Source organism: Polypterus senegalus, chromosome 11 (genome assembly GCF_016835505.1).
Source record: "Polypterus senegalus isolate Bchr_013 chromosome 11, ASM1683550v1, whole genome shotgun sequence".
NCBI classification, from domain to species: Eukaryota; Metazoa; Chordata; class Cladistia; order Polypteriformes; family Polypteridae; genus Polypterus; species Polypterus senegalus.
Window position 1 is genome coordinate 69,015,250 of NC_053164.1, and position 6,139 is coordinate 69,021,388.

Genomic DNA, 6,139 nt, shown 5'->3' on the forward strand with positions numbered 1-6,139 from the left:
TACTGTGGACGAAGGTTCAAACAAATAGCAGGCAGACACCAATTTAAACAAATAGAATTCTTTTATTTCTGACTTCTTGGTGAGCAGAGTGGCTTTTCCTTACAGAGAGAACGCAAGGAAGGCCCCCAACAAGGGGGTTCAGCTGCATTTATAACAAAATCTTCAAAGAGAATGGTTAGAAAAAATAGATCAGTTCCATCCAAGGCCACAGAACATTCTTTACAAAATTTGTTGATTACAACGGAAAGCATAAATTCTAGTCTTATATTTGGAATGAAGCTTATCAGAAAACTTGCTGCTGAAGCAGCTGGGAAGAGTCAAAAACTGCATTCCACACCAGCAGACCTACTCCATACAAGTACGCTTCTGTTAATAATACCTAGCCACACAGACAACATACAGATTTTCATACAGAAGCTAGCAATAGATTTTAACTTCCATTCCACACTACTTTGAGCAAAATTGAGCAAATCAAAAATAAAATCAGAAATAACTTCAAAATCTATTAGCTTGATATTTATTTACTGTATCAAACATTTTATTAATACTAGTTAGAATTAAAGAAAGATACACTAATAATCATGTAACAACTGTTATCTTGCTATATTTCAGAAAACAATCCATTAGTACTTGCATGTCAAAAAATTAAATCTTGTCTTGATTCTCAAAATAAAGCATCAGAGGGGTTATTAGAAGCCAAATCCAAATCAAGGTTTGATGAAAGAAGGTTTATAAAAGATAAAGTGGCAACACAGGTACTGTGCAGGTGGCAAGTGAAATTTAGATACCAGCAACAGAGTTTCCTTGGTGATGGGTAAGAGATGTGTGAAAGAAATTTCATGAGCTGTCTCCCATTCTGACTTCTAACGGGTCCCTCAAGAATGGAAGGGTAAGGTACAGTTTATTAAAAGTGTATGAGGAGTGGTATGAAGAATATCTTTGAAAAGTAATTCTTTTTATTCAATGAATTTAAAATGCAAGTAGTCCTTGTTCTCTTTTACTGCAGTTCTGAGTTCTTTGACAGTTGATGAACTTACAATCTATGTGAAAATTACAGAATGTGACTTGATTTAGTAAGTTAATCATTTGTCTACAAAACAGGCCTTCATTGACAGGATTTAAAACAGTACAACCACGTTTGTTTGAGCATCTCATAAAAGTGCAACTTCACCTGAAGGACATGTGTACACCTTTAAAAATGTAAGTGTTCTATCAAGGTTTAATTATTCCATTTCATAGATATCGGTACATGTTATTCTAACATAAGATGCATATGCTATTATAAAATATGAAAATAAAAAAGAGAACCTTTTGGATTGTATAAGCCACTTCAAGTCGGCTACATCTTCTAGTTTTTGGTCCATGAAACAATGAATAATAAAGTATTTTTGTAAAAAAAAAAACAGGGATCAGCCCACATGAATCACTGCCTGCTTCATAATAATAATCTTCTCTGAGTGCTGTCAAAAGAGAAAAGTTTAATCTGAAATATGCAGTTCTTTGTAAGTATTTTAATTTAAAGTAACACAATTCTTGTAATTCAAAGACATATTATTCTAAATAAGGCATAACAGCATATCTAATCAAGCAATATAAAAAGTAGCATTAAACTAATAAGAATGCTTAAAATGTCAACAGAATTCTATGGCAGGGTTTTGAAGGTTGATGGGCCTTCAAAAAGAGATGATTGTTTTCGATGATGCATAAGAAGTCCTACAAATTTTCTTCTTGATCTACCAAGGTGAATGCCTGGATAGTAAAAACCCACAATTTTTAAGTGTAATATACTGTGGACGGTGAAATATTTTCAAACTTAGCATTTGTATGCCTGTTTGTTAAAATGAATAAGTCTGTCAAATTATATATGCAGTTTTAGGTGAAATTAAACTAAACGTGGAATAAACTTCAAAAGCAGTTGTACTCCACCAGTCAGCTACCATTTTGTCCTTTTAACGTAAAAATTGCAATTTTAAAGCTGAGAATAACCACTAAGGTAAAGTTTGAGAGATGAAATACCACAGTGACGAGAGCAGGACCTGAAAAGAAAACCTAACTCACGTGCACCTAACTCGCATTACATTATAACTGGAAAAATGTGACACCAAGTTAAAAGTTATGACTTTGAAAGACAACTCAGTTACTGCATTTTACTAAGGAAACTGTATCAAACACGTACCTGACATTGATGGTATTTTCCACAGAAAGCTTCACAAATTTTTTCCTTTGGTCACAAGAATATATGAAAGACATATTGTGCCTTGGCTACAAAATGGGTAAATAGATTGTGAGATGTTCACAGGTCTGAGTCCAAAATAGAACCAATCTTAAGGTTGAAAAGATGGCGGCTTTAAAGGCTGCAACAGGAAATGAAGTCATCAATGGTGCCAGAACTGGAAGTAACGTCATCAATGGCGGCGGAACCGTGCAGGGTTTACCGTGGATGGTCTGCAAAGGATTGAGAAAGTCAGTGCACCTCACCACCCTCTGGTCTTGCATGGAACTACTGTTATTCAGGCCCTTTAGCTGCCTCCCAATTGCACGTGTGTGACAAGGCCCCACTGGCTCAGGAACATTACGAGGTGTTCAACACCATCGATGCTTTGGCTTAGTACGGCTCCCAGGCCTGTGTCTGAAGTGTCTGTCTGGAGGCTAAAAGGAAGCGAATAGTTAGGTGCTTTCAATACTGGTGCTGATGTAAGGGCCTGTTTAAAGTCCCCAAATGCAGCACCTGTCTTATCATTCCATACCGCAATGTTAGGGGCCCTCTTGTTTCTTAAATCACTCAAGGACTAAACAGAGAAATGCCTGGAATTGCCGCTTGGTTCATGGCCATTTCAATATGGCATCTACTTTCGAACACTGTGGCTTTATGGTATCCCAACCCACCAGGTAGGCTAAATATTTAGAGTCAACTTAAAAACATTTTTGGATAGATCCAAACCCGACTTCACTCAGCATCCGCAATACCGCTCTGTATGTGTTCCTTCGATGTGCTGGAATAAATGACTATGTAATATAAGTAGGCAGCACTATACTTGTTATGAAGGAGGAGCACTTTATCCACCAGACACTGGAAAGTTGCAGTAGCCTCATGTAACCGAATGGTTGCCTTTACAAGAAGGCAAACCAAACTTCTGTGCCAGATTTCAACGTTGTCTAAATAATACTCCATTGACATAAATTATCAATTAAAATATTTTAATTTGTTCAGTTGTCTCTAGTTTATCACTACCAAGAAGGAATGCTGTTGTTTTATGTTTCTTTTAATGCGTTTAATAAATTAAAGCCAAAAAATAAGCCATCGAGGGACAACTAATTTACCTCTTGGCCAGCACATTCCAGAATGATGCCCTTCTTCAGAAGAGATTGTTTTCGCTCAATGTCAGTGGGTGAAGTAATTAAACCACGTGAAAAATTTCAGTAAAGAGTGTATACGTTACACTATAGAGGTGTATGTGTTTCATTATACACTGTGTGTATTTCAGTATATAGTAAGCATTTAAGAGTAAAGTGTATTTGTTTTAATATAAGGGGTAACAGTTTTAGTATACAGTTTATGGGTTTCACAGTAAAGTGTGTGCATTTCAATTTAGAGCATATTCATTTAAATAATTGTGTATGTGTTTTAGTGTGCAGTGCAGGCATTTCAGTATATATGTGTTTCACTGGTGTATGCAATTCAGTATACAGTGTAAGCATTTCAGTAGTGCAGTGTTATAGTATACTATATATAGTATACTATGTATGTGTTTCAGTATATAATTTAAGCTTTTAAGGTACAGTGTATGCATTTAAGTGTATAGTGTATGCATTTCAGTATATAATGCATCTGTTTCAGTATATAGTATATGAATTTTCAGTCATCATATCTTATCACGCCACTGCCGTATCTATCTATCTATGTATCTATCCAGGTAAGAGCAGCTTCATTAGCATCCTTAAGATCTTCATCAGTACATGTATGGCCTCAGGAACATTTATGGAGAATATGGTCCATTGTTTAGGTGGGCTCACCACAGGAACATTCAGTGCTTGTTGTAAGGCCCATTTAAATAGGTTGTCCCTTGTTTTGCCCACCTTTGACCTAGCTCAGTTAAGTGTGACCCAGTCTTTCCTAGAGAGAGATGTTTCATGGGGTAGATGTTCTTGAGGTGTGGGAAAAGCTTCATTGGGAGGGCTACAGTCAGTCACTCGCCACCTCTCGAGCCTATGTTTTATGGACTGATTTGGATTAAGGGGTTCCAATGTGGCGAGCTCCGGCGACAAGGTGTTGGCGATTTACCTCCTGGTGATGGTGAAGTGGGTGTCTGGAGTCCATCAGTTACTTGAACTTTTCTGCTCTTGAACTACTTTCTCGTCATACATGGGAGGTGTGATCCCGGGCCACACTGTATAAAGCAGGAAGGCACGTTGTTCGAATGTGCGGTGATGATTCATCATGCACTATTTAGCTCAGGGTCAACCTTGTTGAGTGGCATCCACTTGCAGAGCCATAGCACCATATGTCACTGCAGTTGTAGACCCGCAATTACAGACCCGGAAGTGACGTCTCTGTCGTTTCAAGACTGACTTCGTAAAATTACTTTTGGAAGACTTTGTTTCATGAATGTAAACAAAAACTATTTTCAATTAACACAGATCTTGATGATTTTAATTTTGTCAACATATTAAATGGTTCCCACAGAGCCAAACACAACGTAAATGTTAATATTAATATTTCACAGAAAAGATCTGTATTGTTTAGTTTGATGTATGACACGACCTGATGGCAGAAACCCTCTGAACTTCACAATGATGTGTATTATTTGGTTTGATGTACTTTTTCCTTCTCATTTTATCACTTAATTTCTGAACGGGTCTTTGATCCGACGTTACTTCGGGCTTTGCGAGACCTGCCAAAACCTTCCAAAAGTAATTTTACGAAGTCAGTTCTGAAATGACAGAGACATCACTTCTGGGTCTGTAAGTGAGGGTCAACAACTGCAGGGATGTATGGTGCTGTGGCTCTGCAAGTGGATAGTACTGACCTTGTTGGCATGGGTTGACATAGCCCACACTGGTGCGCAGTACTCTGCAGTTGAATAACAGAGTGCATAGCTGTTGATCGCAGGGTCTTAGGGTCTGCTCCCAAGGTTGTGTTTGCTATGGAGGTTATTCCTGTTGGATATCTTCTTTTAAATTTAAAAATATGTTCTTTAAAAGAGAGTGTCATGTCCAGAGTGATGCCTAAGTAAACAGGATGTTCGGTGTTCTTCAATACTTCGTTATTCCATCTGATCTCTAGAGTTGTGTTTGCTTGTCTATTGTTAAGATGGAAGGTACAGACCTGTGTCTTCCCTGGGATGGCATTAAGGAACCATTTAGTGTAATACTCTGAGAGGATGCTGAGGGCATTGGTAAGTCTCTTTTGGATATCTTGGAAGGACACAGACTGGGAGGCTAAGCAGAGATCATCTGCATAAATGAACCTCCTAATGTTGGTGAACACAGGCTGGTCGTTAGTATAGAATATTGAAGAGAACAAGAACAAGATTCCTCCAGCAATACTTTTTATCGTCCATTTCAACGTAGAACCTTCTGTTGACCAGTAGTGACTCGATTATATGAACTAATGGACTGTTTTGTATGGTTCTAGCAAATTTCAAAAGATGTGCTCAGTGGTTCACTGTATGATAGGCAGCAGAAAGGTTTACAAACACTGCCCTTGTAATTGGTTTCTGCTCAAACCCATCTTCAATGTATTGAGTTAGGTTCAAGACTTGGCGCAACAAGATCCACTGGGGAAAGCCTGCTTGGTCTGGTGACATTTGATCCTCGGTGGTTGGGGATATGCGTGCCAGTATCATCCTTTCATATACCTTGCATAACAGTGAAATTGGGAGATAACTTTTGGATCTTCTGGGTTTTTCAGGTTTCAGTAGTGCCACAACTTTTCACTGAACATTTTCAGTATGCAGTGTATATGATTCAGTTTATAGTGTAAGCATTTCGGTATGCAGTGGATGCGTTTCATTATGCAGTTTAAGCATTTCATTATGCAGTGTATTTCAGTATAGAGTGTATGCAAAGTGGACAATGATTATGTCCTAAACTGCACCTCATATTTGAATCATCTTATACTGTATATACTATAGTGTTC